This window comes from Pipra filicauda, unplaced genomic scaffold (assembly GCF_003945595.2).
Source record: "Pipra filicauda isolate LSUMZ 115617 unplaced genomic scaffold, ASM394559v2 scaffold204_size1372650_pilon, whole genome shotgun sequence".
Classification (NCBI taxonomy): Eukaryota; Metazoa; Chordata; class Aves; order Passeriformes; family Pipridae; genus Pipra; species Pipra filicauda.
The window spans coordinates 333,701-352,598 of NW_024104315.1; the positions used below are offsets into that span (position 1 = coordinate 333,701).

General features: G+C 43.2%; 1 long non-coding RNA gene across 1 annotated transcript in view; it reads right to left on the bottom strand.

Annotated features, from left to right (window-relative positions):
* Positions 1-215: 215 nt before the first annotated feature.
* The window catches only part of LOC113999999, a 45,326-nt gene continuing 26,643 nt past the window's right edge, over positions 216-18,898 (bottom strand). Inside the window, exons 3-4 of the long non-coding RNA XR_003545078.2 lie at positions 4,254-4,489; positions 216-297 (exon numbers count right to left, since the gene is read on the bottom strand). This is a non-coding gene — a long non-coding RNA (uncharacterized LOC113999999). The remainder of the gene's footprint in view (positions 298-4,253; positions 4,490-18,898) is intronic.

Here is an 18,898-nt window from a genome sequence, read left to right on the forward strand (position 1 = left end):
GATCTGAAAAACATTCCATGTATAGTCACTTGAATTTCAAAGTGAGCTCCCCCTGCCATGAGATTGCATCTCCATTAATGTTTGCTTTTCATGGAGTTTAGAGTGGAGGAAAATTCACTTGGGCAAAGTGCACTCCCTACTCGTGGAGGGATGTGATTAAAGAACTGAAAGAGAAAGGGTTTGGCTTTCATTTGTATTTATTTTTAGAATTTGTGAGCTGCACGGATTCTGTGGTATTGAGAAAACACAAAAGGCTGGTTGAATACTCTCTAACTCCCATCACTGCTGAGGAAAAAACTGCCAGAGAAAAAAAAATTCGTGAGAAGTATGACAGCTTTAAAAATCCTCATTAAAATCAACCTAACTAGACCTCTAAAACCATTTGGACTTCAATTAGTCTGCTTTTCTGTGTCAAATACACATTAATGGCCCAATCCTGTTCCCATGGCAGTCAGGAGAAACAGTGCCCCTTGACTGAATGGCAGTGAGCAGCAGTTCAAGAGTCAAGCCAGAGATCTCTGAAGAACAGATAAAAGCTGAGCCTCAAGCTCATGTTTTCAGAGTGTGTTCAAACTAAGATAGCTAGAAAAGTTGATTTTTTTTTCTTTTACATAGCGATATGTAAAAGTGCTATATAGATAAATTTAGCAGGCATGTTGATGCTGTTCATTTTATAATTTATAATTGAATTATTACATAGAAAGATATGGAGGAGAACGTCCTCCTTTGTGCCATCATAAGTAACATGAGCTTAGAAGCAGTTTGGTGTGTTTCTGTCAGCTATAAAAGCATTGCTAAAGCACACAGACTGTGAATGTATATGTTTGACTTTAGGATGTTTCCCAGTAATGAGCAAAAAAACCACTTAATTTATCACAGTAAACTGAATTTCTTCTGCTGCGTGTCAGACATTGCATTAATTACTTGACTGGGACAAACACAGTGAGTCATGTGGAAAAGAAAAGGTTGTCAGGGCTGTGATGACAAGCCTGGCATGACACAGTTACCAAACCTTCTGTGCCAACGAGAACCAGCAGAAAGGGCAGAATAGATCCTTAGTGTGTGATTTCTGCACCAGCTCTGCCCAGACAGCTGCTGGGCAGCTTTTGGGGGTCTGAGGCCGTCCTTAAAATGTGGATGGAGCTCGTTCTGCCTTTTAATTGGAGACCAAAAATCGTCCAACTTGTGCAACAGCACCTAAAAGTAGGAAATGTGAGGTTGGAAATGACTGAACTTCTCGTTCCTGTGGAGTGACCTCTTCCAACAGCAGAATATCCATCATTAGCCAGTTTTACAGGAGTATTACGGGCAACAGACCCAACTCAGAAAATTCCCTGACTTCTGGGATAACAGAAGGGGGTATTTATTGATATGTTTGGGAGTTATTACAGATTTTTGGTGCAGTTTAATTGGAATTTTTAACCCTACAAACAAATGGGGCAAGAACCTGCCATGTAACAGCCCAGGGTAGGATCCCAGCTGCCACACTGGATTCTTGCTGCCTTCACAGGTGGGCTGCATGTGGAATCCAGTTTTTTAATGGCACACATCACTTCCTTCCCAGTGGATTCTGGCAACATGGAGCTCAGGACCCATCCCACTTCGCTCTCTACTCACTGTGGACTGGGAGTTCCTACAGGATTTGCCTTCCCTCCCCTCTTTCCTGGACAAGACATCTTTAGAAGAACTGGGAAGGAATCTGGGCTTGCCAGTTAAAACTCACTGTGGACTGGGAGTTCCTACAGGATTTGCCTTCCCTCCCCTCTTTCCTGGACAAGACATCTTTAGAACAACTGGGAAGGAATCTGGGCTTGCCAGTTAAAAACTAATAAGGAAAAGCAACTGGGAAAAAAAAATTGCAAGATGAAAATAACAAAAATAAAATTTTGTCTGCAAACCTCCTGAGCCTTCAGCTGTTCTTTGGTTTTTTGTGGGTTTTTTTTCCAGACACATCTATAATCCTCCCCCTGCCTCCCAAAGAGAGGTTTCCTAACCTGTAGAAGTTAGATAGCTGGCCTCTTTTGTCCTGAATTTATCTTTATAGGAGTCCCCTTGCAGGTTTCAAAATTAATAACAGCACAATCCTTGTACCTTACCCGAGTGAATTTGATGTATTTTCGTGCTGTTCATCTTTAAATACCTGGACTGGTAGTTCCCACTCTCCCTCAAGAGAAGATTTAAATCTCTCAGTCACATACTGGGTACCAAGTTATCATTTTTAAGGCTTTGTTGTAAGACTTAGACCCTTGCTGGTCTAATTATATGCTAGGTAAAACCACAGAAGATGTGTATCTCTTACATTGCTTGCCTTGTAAAATCAGATATCTCAAATAACCCCATGGAAGCTGATAAACCAAAGGGAAAAAATAGCTCAGATAACACAAATGAATAGGACAGACCCAAGTTACCCTGTGGGTTTTGGAAAGGACTGGCAAATACTGAGCCTAAGGAGCTAGTTTTAGATGTTTCTGAATTTGTGCCCTTTAAATTAATAGATTCACACTTACTCTAAAGTTTGTAATGGGTGGATCTTTCCTGAAGTTTCTTGGATGTGACAAAAGTATAAATCCCCTTAAATCTTCATTTCAGGCACTATATTATATAACATTTCTTATCTGATCCTTTCACTATCTTTAAGCCATCAAAGCGTAAGGCTGAAAATATCAAGATCTGCTAATTAGCATCTTAATGTGATTGATGTGTTATTTTGATTCCTTCAGTTTTACAGCATTTAATTTTAGACTGTGCACAGGTCTCTCATGTCAGGAGCTGTATCATTTATACAAAGAGCGAAGCCCCTTTTAGCAGCAATTTTTAGTAAAGGAAATTACTGTAACCCAGTAAAAACCATTGCAGGTGGCTGCAACTGGTTGTTTAAAACATTTTGTTCTCCAGATTATTTTAAAATGGGAAATCTTCCTGGATGTAGTAGCCAATGCCTTCACAGAAGACATGATTTATCTTCCTAAGAAACAGTATTTACAAGCAGAATATAATTGCCATGACAAACAGCTAAAAAACCTTAAAATATCCAAAATATGAAGTGTTTCTAATGAAGGAAATTACAGAGGTAAACATAAATATTTAACAAATACATATCTCTATTCTTATATTAGTAAAGGGTGTGTGTTTTCATACACACAGTGGCAGATTTGGCATATTTTAAATCATGCAATTTTAGTATTTAGGGGATGGACAGAGCACATTTCAGCAGCAGGATAGAGGTGCTGGATTTTTGCCCAGGACAACAGGGGTGTTGTAAAGGTCTACTGAAAATATAGGTTTGAACTGGAGTAATTTAGTGGGTGCCTTTGATGGGCTGGGCATGTGGAAAGAGGCTTCAAACCTTGAAATCAAATCCATTCTGCCCAAGGACAGAGTTCAGGTGTCTCATCTGTGGAGCTTGGGCTGAAAAGTTTCCCTGGTATTGGCAATGTTAAGACATTATCTATTTTCAGGGTTGTGCTTGTATCAGGATCAAAGGAAACAAAGTGATAAAACATGGATAAAGTTTTCTCTGGGGCCCAAACTTCTCAGAAATGTGGCTGAATGCTGCAGCGGGAGCACTTCTCACACCTGGAGTACAGAAATGTTGTGGAGGAGATTAAGCCAGGATGAGGAAGAAGGGACACTCCTTCCCAGCTCTGTGTGCCTGTTTGTCCTGAAAATCAAATCCACACATCCCAGATGGGCAGCTCAGTGAATCCACAACTCCCTTGTGCTTCCCTTCACTCCTGGCATGGCTTAAAAATAAGACTAAAATTGAGATGTCTTGAGAAGCTGTGTGGAATAAATCAAAGCTGATGGAGCTGCTGTTATTTTACACTGCAGGGACACCTGGGAGAGGGGTCCAAAGGCCTGGGAGCCACCCAGGGTTATGAAAGACCTACTTAGGACACAACTGAACGTGGATGCAAACGGCAAGACAGGCATTTGAATTACACGGGTATCGACTGGGTTCCCAAGAAAGGAAAGTCTCGGCGAGCACATTTTAATACCTCGCAAAAGCCTTGTATTCAGAGCATGAAGAGAGCAAGGTTTGAGTCATCCCAGCACAAAAACACCCCCCTGAAGCCCTGCAGTGCCATTTTCCCAGCAGACCCAACACGGCTAAAAAAACCCTCTGGTGCGTCAGCAAAGGCTCCGGGCCCCGTCGCTGTGCCTGGAATCCTGTTTTCCTCCTGATTCCCTCCCTAAACTCTTGAAATGCCATAAACTTCCTGTTGCCTGCCTGTCCTGGAGCCCGCTCTTACCTGCAGCCCACGACGAGCAGCTGGCACAGGCTGTGCCCAACAGATGGCTGGCACAGGGGCTTGCGTGCATCGGCTCATCCCTGGCACTGTCAGGGATGAGCGGGATAAAAAAGCTCCTCACAGTTGCTGGATGAAAAAAAAATCCCCAGGCTGGTTCACCTGAGCAGAGTTGTTATTTCTGTTATTTTCCAGGAGAGCAGGTTCAAACTTGGTGGGTTTTCAAAGATCAGCTGAACCTGTGGAAAAAAAGGCCAAGAATTATCTGATGTTGTTGTTATCAGCATTAATGACAGTGATGCTGGTCGTTGTTTAACCACAGGGATTCCTCTGGCTCTTGCTTCAGTCAGCAGCTCAGAGAACTCAAGTCACGCTCAGGGGATTTTTTGTGGCATATATTTTGTGAGGACAGAGAAGTTGTGGCTGCCCCATCCCTGGAATGTTCAAGGCCAGATTGGACAGGGCTTGGAGCAACCTGGGAGAGTGGAAGGTGTCCCTGCCCATGGCAGGGGGGTTGGAACAAGATGAACCTTAAAGTGCCTCAACCCAAACCATTCTGTGATGTCCATTAACACAGGGAGATCAATCTTTAATCATCCCAATTAATTATTAGGAGAAACAAGAACCAACAGCAAAATAGCAGACTTGGTTTCAGTAAATCCTATCTAATTCCTGCCTTGGTAGGCTCTGGTTTTTGAATGTCAGGCTGTTTCAAAAAGCAACATATAGTGTGTGTCGTCTGAGCATGTTTTGTACGTGCCCTAAATGATATAGGAAAGAGAAGAACCTGCAGGAAGGAGGTCCTGGAAGAGCAAACAAAACGTGAGGCTATTTGTTAAGCCTTAGAAAAATGAAAAGGGAGGGCAAAAAGTGGAATTTAACTGAGTTTGATCTGGTGCTCTGTGATATTCATGTTTGTTCGGTTCATGGCTGCTTGTGTACATCCTGCAGGATGGCTCAGAAAGATGGAATACCATGGGAATTGTGGATCCCTACTAGGGAAAGTAAGAAAAGGAGAGCTCAAACCAGTGTCAGTGCTGACTGCAAATTATTGCCCTAATAAAGGTTCAGGAGAAGTTAAAAAAATTGAGTTTAGCCACAGAATCACACAGTCATTAAGGCTGGAAAAGACCTCCAAGGCCATCAAGTCCAACCTTTGACCAAACCCCCCCATGGCCACCAAACCATATCATGAAGTGGCACGTCCACTTATTTTTTGAACCCTTCTGGGGATGGTGACCCCATCACTTCCCTGAGGGACCTGTTCCAATGCCTGACCACTCCCAATTAGCACCCATGATGTGCTGTCCTTCAGCTGTGTGTGTGAAGCACACGAAAAAGCCTCACCTGACAGGCTGAAAGAGGAGTTTTCCAGATATTTCTCATTTACAGTGTGCACTTCATCAAATATTGTAAATTTAATGATTTTTCTTTTGCCTACTCAGGATATCTATCTGTTGATTCCTCCTCCCAGTGTCCCAAGCTTTGATAAATCCCCCACTGCTAACTGGAACTAGTCCCTTCACAAAGAAACCTTCCTTGCTTATGCACTCCTATTTTTCTCAATCTGCTGTTTCATCTTCAGCTAAAAATAGTGAGGAAAAAAAAAATAGAGTTTTAGGGAGAAAATGTAAACCTCAGTTAATTTCCATATCTATTAGTGAAGAGTTTTTCCTTAAGGCATGGTCCACAAATATCTGTAAATCTCAAATTGCAGCTTAAAATAGATTTTGTAAGTAAAGCTCTACAAATGAGCAATTAAAATGTGTTCCCCTCTTTAGGAATTTCTGTCTCTTTACAGTGAAAGATTTTTTAAAGCATAAGGCTCAACTCTGCACTTCCAAACAACCTAAAATAAAGGCAGGGAGGGGGTTAAATCCCCTTTTAACCTTCAAGAAGCATCTGATGAGCAGTAAAGTTGTCAAACTAAGCCCACGCTACCCATGGTGTAGACCTGGAGCAGGCACCTCATAATGAGACAGGTTTGGAAAATCCCTCAAAGCTGGGATTTTTAGGTTCTGCTTGAGTTATTCAGACTGCTGGAAGATGTTTTCCATCTATACCCTCTTGCCAGCTCTCATGGTGACCTTCATCACCGTCCCTGAGAGGCCACTTGCTCCCTGTGAGTTGATGTGTCTTTCCAAGGGACAAAGACAGGAGGCATGGGGCTTTCTCTGCTGAGGGATCCCTTGGGGCTTTAGCTTGTCACTGGCTGTGAACCACCCAGGGACAGCTGAGGACATTTAGGGACAGTGGTGTCTGTGCCCTGGGGCTGCCTGGTTTGTATCTCACGTCTGGACCATGCTGGGTGACCGTCCCCAGGGTCTGGCTGACACCAGACCAGCAGATCCAGTGCTGGGGGAGATCCAGTGCTGCAGCTTTTCCCTGTGTTTGGGGTATTTGTTCTTTTAGGATAATGATGCAAAACCTTGAGAATACAGGGAGCCCCCCATTATCCTTCAAAACCTTGAGGGAAAAACATCCTCAGCCAGGCCAGGCTAGTTTTCATCGAATCATAAAAGCAAAGAATATCCTGAGTTGGAAGGGACCCACGAGGATCACTGAAGTCCAGCTCCAGGACTTTTCTTTCTGGTGCAAAGTCCAGTGACAGGACATGGAGGAACGGCTGGAGCTGTGCCAGGGCAGGGTCAGGGTGGATCGCAGGGAAAAGGTTCTTCCCCCAGAGGGTGGTTGGCACTGACCAGGCTCCCCAGGGCAGTGGGCACAGCCCCAAGGCTGCCAGAGCCCCAGGAGGGTTTGGATGATCCTCTGGGGCACAGGGTGGGACTCTTGGGGATGGGCCTGTGCAGGGCTAGGAGTTGGACTGGATGATCCTTATGGGTCCCTTACAAGTCAGCACATTCTGTGATTCTATAAACACAATTCACACCTTCGGAGCTTCTGCCACACGCCCAGGCTGTGCCAAAACTCTCTGCCGGGTGACGTGGCCAAGCAGGCTATGACCTGTGGAGTTGCAAAACCCAAAAATATCAGCTTCCTATAATGGGAACATACGAACTGGAAACCCTGACAAATGATAGAATATGTAATCCATATCTCTTTTTTTTTCCCAGATGCGACACATCTCGAAACCACACGCGAGCAATTGAGTTAAAGAGGAATAATAAATGTAGCAATATAATTGGGGCACAAATAACTCCAAACCAGCAGAGCAGCACAAATGCACTGGCTAGAGGTCAGGGCAGCATCTGCTTTTGTGATCTTGCATATCTGGAGAGGCAGGTAGAGCAGTTTGTTCCCCTGGAGCCGTTGGAGCGCCCGGAACGCGCCATTCCAATAAACGGAGACCTTCTGCTTCAGCTTATGTTGCTTTCTTCCTGCTGCTGTTCTGGGATTTATCTGGAGTTCACAGGCTGGGGAAAGTGTCCACTAATCTTATGGCAGCACACTGAGAGTGTTTTCAGCAGAGCAGCTGGTGCAGGGGAAGCCATTCCCAACCAGGCACAGGAGCCAGCGGGAGGATTTGGGGGGATTTTTCCCTGTGAACAGGTGAAAGCAAGAATTCTTTTCCACCTGAAAATTTGGGAGGGGAACAAATTTTGGCCTTGCTTCAAACAGGAATCAAACACAAACTCCAGTTTCCAGGCTGTTCATGGTACTGTTAGGAAAGGGATTTTGTGTGTGAGTCAAATTGCTGCATCCTGGATGGCTTGGAGAAACCACACGCATGGAAAAAAACCCACATGGAATAAAAATATAAAGGAAAGGCACCAAACAGAGGAGGAAATATTTCCTCAGAAGCCACTGGGGAATGCAGGTTTAAATGAGTGTTTTGCTGTGTGTTAGTGTGTTTTATTGAAGATGTTCAGTTGGGTTTGTAGGTTGTATTTAAGTAAAACAGAAACAGTCTCCTGATCAGGCATCCAGTGCTGTGCTGCTGATCTATTCACCTAGAGAGTCTTTGCTTTGCTCCCAGGCAGTATCTATCTATTCTCTTGGGTGTTTATGTCTAAACAGAAGGTTTTGGTCAAAGATGCAGTTTCCTGTAGCTGCTTGGGGCTTGCACAGCTCCTGGGGTGGGTGGTCCTTCCCCTGCCACTGCCCTGGGAGGGGATGCTGAGATAAAGCACGAAGGAGTCAAGGAGTGAAGTATTTGGGACGACATTGATTCCCTCCAGTGAAGCAAAACAGGTGGCTTTGCCCCAAACCTGGATGCTCCTTGGAAGTGCAAAAGGGGGAGAAAGAATCTAATGGCAGTTTTCAGAACTGGACCTGCTGAGCTGCCCCTCGAGTGCCGTAGAACCACAGAAGCATTGGAATTATGGTTGGAAAAGACCTCTAAGGTTGTTGGGTCCAACCATCAACATGCCATGACCATGTTCACCACTAAACCACGTTCCCAAGTGCCACATCCACATGTCTTTTGAGCACTTCCAGGGATGGGGACTCCACCACTGCCTTGGGCAGCTGTGCCAGGGCCTGACTGCTTTTTATATGAAGAATTTTTCCTGAATATCCAATCTAAATCTTCCCTGGCTCCCCACCCTTGTCAGGGAGTTGCAGAGAGTGAGAAAGTCCCCCCGAGCCTCCTTTTCTCCAGGCTGAGCCCCCCCAGCTCCTCCTGATGTTCCAGACCCTTCCCAGCTCCATCACCCTTCTCTGCTACTATTCCAAATTGTACCTCAGAAACACAGTTATATTGTTTAAACCATCAGCATTAATCACCACCATGAACAAATTGAGAAGAAAAGCTCAAAATTTGGCCACAGAGACTGAAACCATCTGCAGGGAGGGCACATTCACCTGCAGGAACTTGGGAATCCCCTGAGAGCCACAAAACCCCAAAGGACCAAATCCCACAGCTCAGGGCAGGTGTCAGGGGAATGGGTGTGTGTGTGTGTGAAGTTTTTTCAGCAAAACAAATAAACTTTTGACTATAAATGCGAGGACAACATGTGCAGCCACCCAGGGCTCTGCCAACAACAGCAGAAATCAGAGGTGCTGAAATAATTCTCCCTTCTTGACCTCAACTTCCCACAGCTCAGCATTCATTGTAGGCTGGTCTATATTTAGCTACAGAAAAATTAGACATAATGTAATTAACCCAGAATATTCTTTATTTTTTTCTATAGAAACTGGGAATAACAGCAAATTATGGTAAATAATTATTAACTACTTGCAGAATTTCCATAGACAAGACAATGCACTTTCATTTGATGAAAGATTTCGGAGCTGTGGAGGTAAATTACTTTTCCCGTGGTTTCAACATAATGGGCTGTGCAGAGAAAGGATTTTTGTGGGAATTTGAATGCTTCCAGATGTTTCACATATTTCTCTCATTGATTTAAACTTAATCTTCACATGATTGTGCATAGGGAATTCATGCAAGGTATGAATAAAAGGCAGGGATGTAAATGTAGCAAATGTAGAATTTTATACCAGTTTTAAATGCAAATGATGATTTGATTGATTATAGCCAGACAGAAATGTTGCTAGTGTGAGATTTTGTGTTATTTCTCATATTGTGCCAAGAGAATTCAAATCTATAAAACTAATAAGCTGATTGGAATAGTGCCAGTTTCAATATGTGCACTCCAAGTTGAGTCTGAGGGTACTTGTTGCCCAATTTTAAGATCTGCCTTGATTCTAAGATCTACTAAATGATCATAAAGATATTTTTGAGGAAGCAATCAAACATTTAATCCAAAAATTAGACACACAGAGGCTTCCTCAAAGCACAAATAAATGTGTTTGGTACGTGAGTATGACAATAGACAAATAACCTTCTATGACACAAAGTTTCTTTAGTCTGTGGATATTTGAGTTTAGAGGTGGAAGAAAGCAATTAATAGGACGATATTTCCTTTTTTTATTGCCAGAAATTCAAGCAATAAATCATAAGGCCAAAGCACAATGCTTTGGAGGAAGGTTATTTACAGCAATAATACTTGCAGACTGGCTGAGTCCAGTCTGCAAGAACATGGTGTAGGAATGTTTTTCAGACCAGGCAGCTGCAAATAAAAGTTTTTTGGTTTTTTTTAATATAATTACACCAAGGATATTCATACTTTGTGAGGTTGCTACTGGTTTTGTCATGTATTTTATTGTAGACTCAAACATATCATGAAATATATATAATTTTCTTGCAGTTTACCTGGATCAATGTAAAACATTTATTGTTTTGAGATCTCCTTGCTCGTGCACGTGGGTGAGTAGCTCAGTACCAGAAAGCATTTAGTCCCAGGCTTAACTTCAAGCACACACTTAAATCCCATTGAAATCAGAGCTTTGCAGGTGAGATTAAAGCCAAGTAAGTGTACATGGAATGCTTTGCTGCAGGGAGCTTTGTGCTGGGGAAAGGGTTTAATGGTACAGAATCCCAGGATGATTTTTGAGGTTGGAAAAGCCCTCCCAGCCCATGGATCCCCCCTGTGCCCCATCCCCACCTTGTCCCCAGCCCAGAGCACTGAGTGCCACGGCCAGGCCTTCCTGGGACACCTCCAGGGGTGGGCACTCCAAACCTCCCTGGGCAGCACCTGACCACCCTTTCCATGAAGAAATTCCTCCTGATGTCCAACCTGACCCTCCCTCTTGTTTTATCCCTTGTTCCCAGGGAGCAGAGACTAAACCCCACCCGGCTCCACCTTCCTGTAGTTGTAGAGAGAAAGAAGGTCCTCCCTGAAGTCTCTTAAATTGCATATATCTCAAAGCAGACAAACAAACTTTAGGTTGGTGTTTGAAAGCTATTTTGTTAATCACACGTTTCCCATCCACGTTAAATGGATTATCTGCAAAATACTCATAAAAATATGTAGCAAGAAAAAGACCTATACTTTTCAGTGAAAATTGTTATCCAATCTCTTTTAATTTTACACAGTAACACAATCCTGAAATCCTAAGTTTCATTTAAAAAAAAAAAAAAAATCAAAAGTAATGCAACTTTCTTAAACTGGTGATTTAGCAGCTGAAAGCAAGCACTGCAATGCGATTTGAAAGTTTATAATAAACTTTGCAAATGGTTAGAAACGAGATGTAAATTAGCCTGTGATAGAAAAGCAGTCTTTGCCAACTTATTCTAGTCTTAACTAAAGTTTTCAGCAGCACTGGGGATGTTTCAGAGAGCAGGGGGAGCTGGGTTATGTGCTGGCTCCAGGCATTCTGATCCCAAAACCCAGCTCTTGTTTCAGCCCAGCATTTCCCTCCTGAGGGATCCCACTTCCACCACCATCCTCACAACGACACCACAAATTCCACAAGTTTTCAGACATGACAGTCTGAATCTTCAAGAAGGGTTTTTAACTTCTAAATCAGTTTTTTGGAAAGATTTGAGAGAATTCTGGCAATTATATGGCAGTGCTGGGTTAAGGGATGGACCCAAAGATCCTACAGGTCTTTTCCAACCTTAATGATTCCATGATTTTATATTCATGAGAATGCTTTAATAACTCCATGTGAATGTTTCTGACGAGCAAAGAGCAATAGCAAGATATTTCTGCCTTAAAATAATCAAAACTCCGTGTTTTGAGGGGTTCATTGAGAACAAATAGAGACGCAAGAGGAACATATTTGATCTCCTGGTCATGTCCAGCCATGAGCCAAGAGGATATTGGCAAACACTGGGAAGCACAAAATAAAGTACTGATCTTTATGAGAATATCCATACACTCCTAAACCTGTAGAGTCTTAAAAACCACAAAGTGATTGTGAATATAGAGCTCCCTGGTTAATAGCTGGAAATCAAATGCATTAGGAAGTCCAGTCGGAAGACGCTGATATGAAATATCCTTTGTTCCTTTGGAAACAGCAATACTTAAGATAAAAAGTGGAATACATTTTAGAGTGGAGATGAATCTAACTTCCAAATAAAACATGAAGTGAATATTGGAAAGAACAGCAGGGGAAGCAGTTTTGATTTGCTTTTGGAGCTCAATATATCTGAACTTCAAAAATAATTTATTTCTTTTTTTTTTTGGTGTTGATAGCTCTGTAGTAAAAGAAAATCTCAGGTTTTGCAGGCTTTTTATAGTCTGCATGGTTCTTTTATAGCTTGTTTGCTGTTGTGGGTTGGTTTGTAGTTGTTTTTTCTTCGCTTTAAAGCAGTGTTCTCTGTTTCAACATTATTGGCATCAGGCAAAGAACACCTGACACAAAAACTGCATGATGGGTTCAGGACATGGAGTTGAGCTGTCATGGGGTGTCCTTTGGGCTCCTCCATGGGTGCTGGTATTGAAGGAGGAATGTGGCAGCACAGCAGAGATGTCCCAGGTGCTCCATGAAGTGACACCAGGCAGGGACAACTGAGACCCTGTTTTTTCCCCACATGGACTTACCACCACTGTGCTCCTCTTTTATCAGCCCAACAAGCCCATCCTGGCTTTAGCAGCTCTCTCCTTACACAAGTAAACCCCAGAGCAACAACAACAACATGGGAATCTCTTCTTCCATCTTTCTACTTGACAAGCAAAATACAATTTGTGGGAAGCTCAGCAAAATATCCACGTGTCCAATGGCCAAAACATTGCCAAGGAATGTGAAACAAATTCCAGAATTCTTGATCTTTGTCAGGATCAGGGGAAGGTATGTGAGGACACTGAGGGTACTTGGTGTGTTCAGCTGGAGAAGAGGAGACTGAGGGGAGACCTCACTGCAGTTCCACCTTCCTGGGCAGGGGCAAAGGAGGGGCAGGAACTGAGCTCTGCTCTGGGGGGACCAGGGACAGCACCCAGGGAACGGCTGGAGCTGTGCCAGGGCAGGGTCAGGTTGGATCTCAGGGAAAGGTTCTTCCCCCAGAGGCTGGTTGGGCACTGACCAGGTTCCCCAGGGCAGTGGGCACAGCCCCAAGGCTGCCAGAGCTCCAGGAGGGTTTGGATGATGCTCTGGGGCACAGGGGGTAACTGTTGGGGATGTTCCTGTGCAGGGCTGAGGGTTGGACTGGATGATCCTTGTGGGTCCCTTCCTAACTCAGCATATCCTGGGATTCAGCCCTGATCACTGGATCATTTCTCCCCTTCATTAGTCTAATTCTCCATGATTTCTTTTCCTACCTACATTCAATCCATCACCTCCCCACTGCCTTTACATGTTCAGCCACTTGTTTTCCCTTCATGAGGAGAATTGCAGGCATTGGAATGAGCTCAGAATATTCAACGTGGCAGCAAACCCATCTGTCTGTCATGTGTTCATCTCATTGGGATATCAGTAACATTCACAGGTATTTAAAAGAGGCATTGAAACCTCATTTACTCACAAGCCACATCAGGTTTGCAGTGCTCACTCTGCTGAACGCTGCACAGCCCATTTTTCACTGCAGGATAAATAAATGGGTCTTTTCAACAGAAGGAGAAGTGGAGAACATGACATATGTAACAACTTCATGGGCCTTTGATATGACTCTTATGGAAAATATCCCTCAGAAGTTAGCCTGTAGCAAGCACAAGTGTAGGGGTAAATAAGAACTCCACCTTCATGTTAAAAGTCCCACACAATCAGGATTTTGGACAAACAAGACTAGAAAAAGATGGGGGAAAAAAAGCAGTTTCCTTTGTCCTTTCAAACTTCTTTCAGGTTTTAAATATAATTCTCTAGGATTCAGCAGGGAATCTCAGCCATATGAATTGATAATAGCAAGTGTTGGAGCTCCCTGGGATACTCTGTAGGTTTTTCTCAGGATGGAAATTCTTCTCTATGACTTGAATTTATCATTTTATAAAATATATTTTGCTGATATTCATATTCAATCCTTCCATAGACAGACTGTGAGTTAAGACCTTTGGACCCCAAAGATTCCTTTGCCCACTCTGCTTTTGTAGGAGGAAGATCAGCCCCAGCTGGGCTCCAGCAAAGCCTTTGGGTTGAAGATAAGGAAAATTGATATTTTGACACCGTTGAAACAAAATCTTTAGCTTGACATCACCTTTTCTTGTGGGTGGTCTTTTGGAGGTGCTTTTTCTATCTGAACCAAATTCTCCAGCCACTGCTATCAAGGATTTTATAGAGTTCATATCCTCATAGAAAGAGATTTCTGGAACCTAATGATGGAATTTTTTGGGGTAACCTTATATAGCAGACATGAAACATCCTTCATATCAGACATCCCAGTCGTACAAAAGCCAAGAAAACCAATGTCTTCAGTATTTTTCCCCTTGAAATCATCTGGCCTTCAATAGGGAAAGCTGTCAATATCTTCAATTAAAATAGAATTTCATGACATCAGTGAAATAATTTAGAAGGTGTGGCTCTGATTTCTCATCAGGGATTTATTGCTTTTCTTACTATGGTGATGTTATTGCTGCAAGAAGGGGACAGTTGCTGGTTCCTGATACTTTAGATATTTCCCCTCTCTGTTTTTTTAACTGGTTAATAATTTTATCTCCCAAAGTTGAACACAATTATCTATCATAAGTGGTGTAAAACTGAGGATAGGACAGAGTGGAAGTGAGAGTTGTTTGTTCAAGTGAGGAGATTTTATAGCTCTTTCTTTCTTAACTTCAGGGAATGAGGAAAACACACCTCTTTCAAGCTTGGCTGGATTTGAAATTATCTGTTGTCATGCTTCCTCTAGCTCAGCATCCTCATGGGTTGCTCTTAGGAACATCTTCATTTTAGGATTATATAGTCTATTTAATGCATATGCAGCAGACTTCTAATTGCCTTTGTTGCAACAATCCTGGGTCATCAAATTCCTCTCTCAAAGGCTGGCACACACTTCTGGAAAAACGCTTTTTCCACAGCAAGTTCAAAACTGGGGCAAACACGAGGAGCTGGGAGAGGGTGAGGGAGGAGGGAGGAAAAGCTGGAGCATCTCCAGTGAAGCTGATGGATGGGAGAGCAAATCCTAATCCCTGTGCTACCCATAAAAATTATCAGGAGGAGGAAAACGGGCGGCGTCGGCCAAAGCTGAGGCAGCAGTGCATGAACAGGCAGAAACAGGTCAGATACGAAGGGGAGGGTTATTTAAAGGATTTACAAACACTTCTGAAGTAAAATCACAAGTTGAGGAAGTTTCTTGCCTGATATGATGTTCCTTTTCTCCACTGATGCATCATTTCTGGTGGAATTGAGGTGGAAACGTAGAAGCCCTTTGGAAGCTCAGGCACAATTTCACCATCTCATTTAAAATTGTTGACCATCTAATTAAAGTGGGATTAGGTGGGCTCTGACAGGTATGAAGTGAGTTTCCATTCAGTCTCTTCTCACTTTTCCTTCATTCAAAGCTTGGCTGAACTGGACATGTATATGTTCTATCTCTCCATCATGTGGCTTTTAGAGTTCACTTTATCTATTTTTCATATTCATTTCTCGGTAACACTTGTGAGTCCATTAGGGTGTCTAATTCTTCTTAGCCAGCAAAAGCAAGGCATTCCATCCCATTTCCATCCTACACACACTGACAGCACCACTCAGCTCACACCAGTCCTACAGCCTGACCTGGCAAGTGCTGGAGGAGGGACTGCAGCCCTTAACAGTTTTACTTAATTACAACAAAAACAGTTGTGAAGAACTAGAGTAACATTCGACCACTAGGAAACCATCACAACCTTGTTTCCTTCCTTTAATTAGCAAAAAAAACCCCTAACTACAAACTTTATCTAATGAGAATATAAGACAATATCTTATTAAGAGACACCATCCTGCCCATAACAGAATTTACTCTGGTGAGTATCTAAGATCCATACATTGCTTATGTCAATTTTTTTTCAGAGGAAAAAGCCTCAAGATCCACAAGATATCCTGTCAGATTGGGCTATTGAGGCAAAACATGAAACCTGGATGTTGGAAATGTCTGGACTAGACACCAAGACTCACTTCTAGTGACTTAACCACTGTCCAGAAAGCAAGAGTTAATTGGTAAGAGAACAGTGAGCCCATGGATGGTCCTGGTTCCTATCACAGGCTTTTATGTGAATTTTGGGACCTGGAGATTGGTCACTTATCACTTGAGCTCCTCCCTGAGGCAGGATAATGTCACCCACACACCCGGAGGGCAGAAGGTCACGGCTGTTTTTAGGGGACAGCCTGAAACGTGGCTCTGCCATCACCCTTCCTCCCCAGAGCTGCTGTTTGCAGCCTTTGCCAAACCATATAAATCAGCCACTGCCATGTTCACAGCTCAGCATTTCTCACAGAAAGAGGCACCATCTCTAGGAATAACCCCAGTGAGACAGAATCCCTTTTTCTCATCAAAACAACTCCACTTTTCACCACAGTCTTTAAGACAGAGTTTTAAAAAAATCTCTGATTTAGGATCAGTCGAGGTTGCTGCGATGAGGGAGATATATGCAATTGTTATCTTATATATTTTGCTAATATTGTGCATATTTTTAGCTTGTGACCTATATTTAACAAACATATGCAATGTGACACATGCCATCAGAAATTAGACATGTCATTATGAAAATATAAAGAACGTGACACACACCATTAACACGTGTCAAAAATCATTACAGTCCTTCTCCATTAAAGTTGCCCAAGCACTTCTAAAATGAGGACACCCAGCCCCTTTAAAAACACGTAGTTTAGCTGGTACACCTTACATTTTGTCTTATAAAGGCTCATGTCTAAACCCTGTGTCATTATTCCCTGTTCCTTGTTTGCTGACATTACATCCAGTCTTTCCTGTAATACATGGTCAGAAAAGTGGCAGCAGAGGAGCATGTTTCTGGTAGCACTTGGCACATGCCCATGGGATATATGCAGATTAAAATGTAAAATGAAATGATAATGTAATGCAAAGTATCTTCCAGCCCTAAATCAGAAGCAGAAAATGTAGCAATCTTGTTTTCCCTTTCACTAAGTCTTTCAAGAAGTCTTGATCTTTGCTTTTCTTCCCCATAAAAGCAGGTGATGCATTTCTCACTTTCCCCATTCTCAGTATAAAGTAATTAATTAAAATTAAATTCCTGGAAGTGTTAAAGGGGTTGCAGCAACAACATGTGTTAATATCTCCAGCGCTATCAGAGTCATCTCCACTTTAAAGAGGCTCTTTGTTACTAGGGAGAAGTGGATAAAAAGCACTTTCAAGCCAAAATAGCTTGTTTGGAAAGGCTGTGTTAACTGGGTATTAAAGAAACACACCTTTATGATCACTCAACCCGGGGTTTATCAAGGAATAATGGAATAAACGTGTATATTGTTATTAAGGGAGTAATTTGAGGGTCATATCAGGAATGTGCAGAGGAACCTCTGAGCCTGAACAGCCAGGTGGCGAAGAGGGGTGAGACACACAGACAGTGGAGAGACAGAGCACTGCTGAGGATGCATTTTGACACCTTTGTTCTGCCCTGTCCTCTCCCATTTTTCACCTTCAAAAGTCCTTTTTTTGGACCTGGGAGATGAAGAAAATTCTGTTTGCTCTTTCCAAGTTCTGCGGAGGGAAACGCGAGGTCTCAAAGCTCCTCGAGGTCATGGAATTTAGGGAGGCCACAAAAATCACCCCGTGCCCAGGCAGGGGAGTTCCCCTGGGATGGTTTGGCTCAAGAGGCAGAGGCAGAGGTCACAGCCGGGCTGTGCATGTGGCTGTTTGTGCAGAAGGTGGCAGAACGAATGAGCAGCTGTCGTGTTGAACTGCCGGGGAACGGGGAGAGAAATTTTAAAAGCTTTGTCAACGTCGATTTGCTTCCAGAGCCCTTCCTGCCTCGCGGTCCGGGGTGTCTCCGGAGTCATCCTGGAGAACTCCCGAGCCCCAGATCTCATGCTCTATTTATCCCTGCTGACTGCTGCCCTTTGATTCATTAGCACAGACAAACTCATTTCCTTCCCCACCCCAACCCGAGGACTCGGCTTTGCTGCGCCGCCAAAACCCAGCCTAGCAAGTCCTAAACTGAAAAACGTTTCCACCGCATCTGGCTTGCTGGGAAAGTCTTATCCTCTCCTGCCACACTGATATTTCTCCCACTGCTTTTGTTCTCCCCTCAGCATCCCCAGCTGCCTGCGTGCCGTGCCGAATGGAACACGGGCAGGATGTGCTTGTCAGCGTGTCAGGCTGGAAAAACCTCTGATTAAAAATTATGTTGCTCATTAGTCATTGCAAATCATACTGAGAACAATGCTCTCTCTGGCCAATTTGTAAACAAACATTCTGTTCAACCTGTTCCGTGGTTTCTCTTTAAGGGAGAGAGCAGGAGACCAGCTCATAAATAAATAACTCCCTAATTCTGCAGGAGACACACACTCAGGGCAGCTTACTGGGTGAATAAATATTCCATAATTTCATTTTCTACAAAATTGCCTCCTACAAATTTGGGCTTCAGATATCCCTAATGCCAATAATGATTCATAAATATTTTATGGCAGCGAGCTCAGTGTGTATGTGAGTGTCTGTGTGTGATGTGCGTCTGTTCTCATGTGGACAGAGAATTATCATTAAAAGTAACAAATTAGTACCCTGAGAATGCTGTCAAGAATATCACATGAGTGAAAAAAAAAAAAAACAGCCCTCAGTCTCAAGAGAGATGAATGTTCCTCTTCAGTTTGTGAGCACCCAAAGCCCCTGTGAAAATGTGTCAATATTACAAAAAAGGCATTTCCAGCATAATTTCTGCATATTTTCTCCTCCACAAACACTCTTGCAGTTCTCCTGGGCACCTGCAGGTCTAGGAAGAGCTTTGAATCAGTCCCAGGGTTCCCTCACGTGTGTGAATTAACATTCATGGCCACAGACAAGGCTGAAATCAGACACCAGGCTGTGC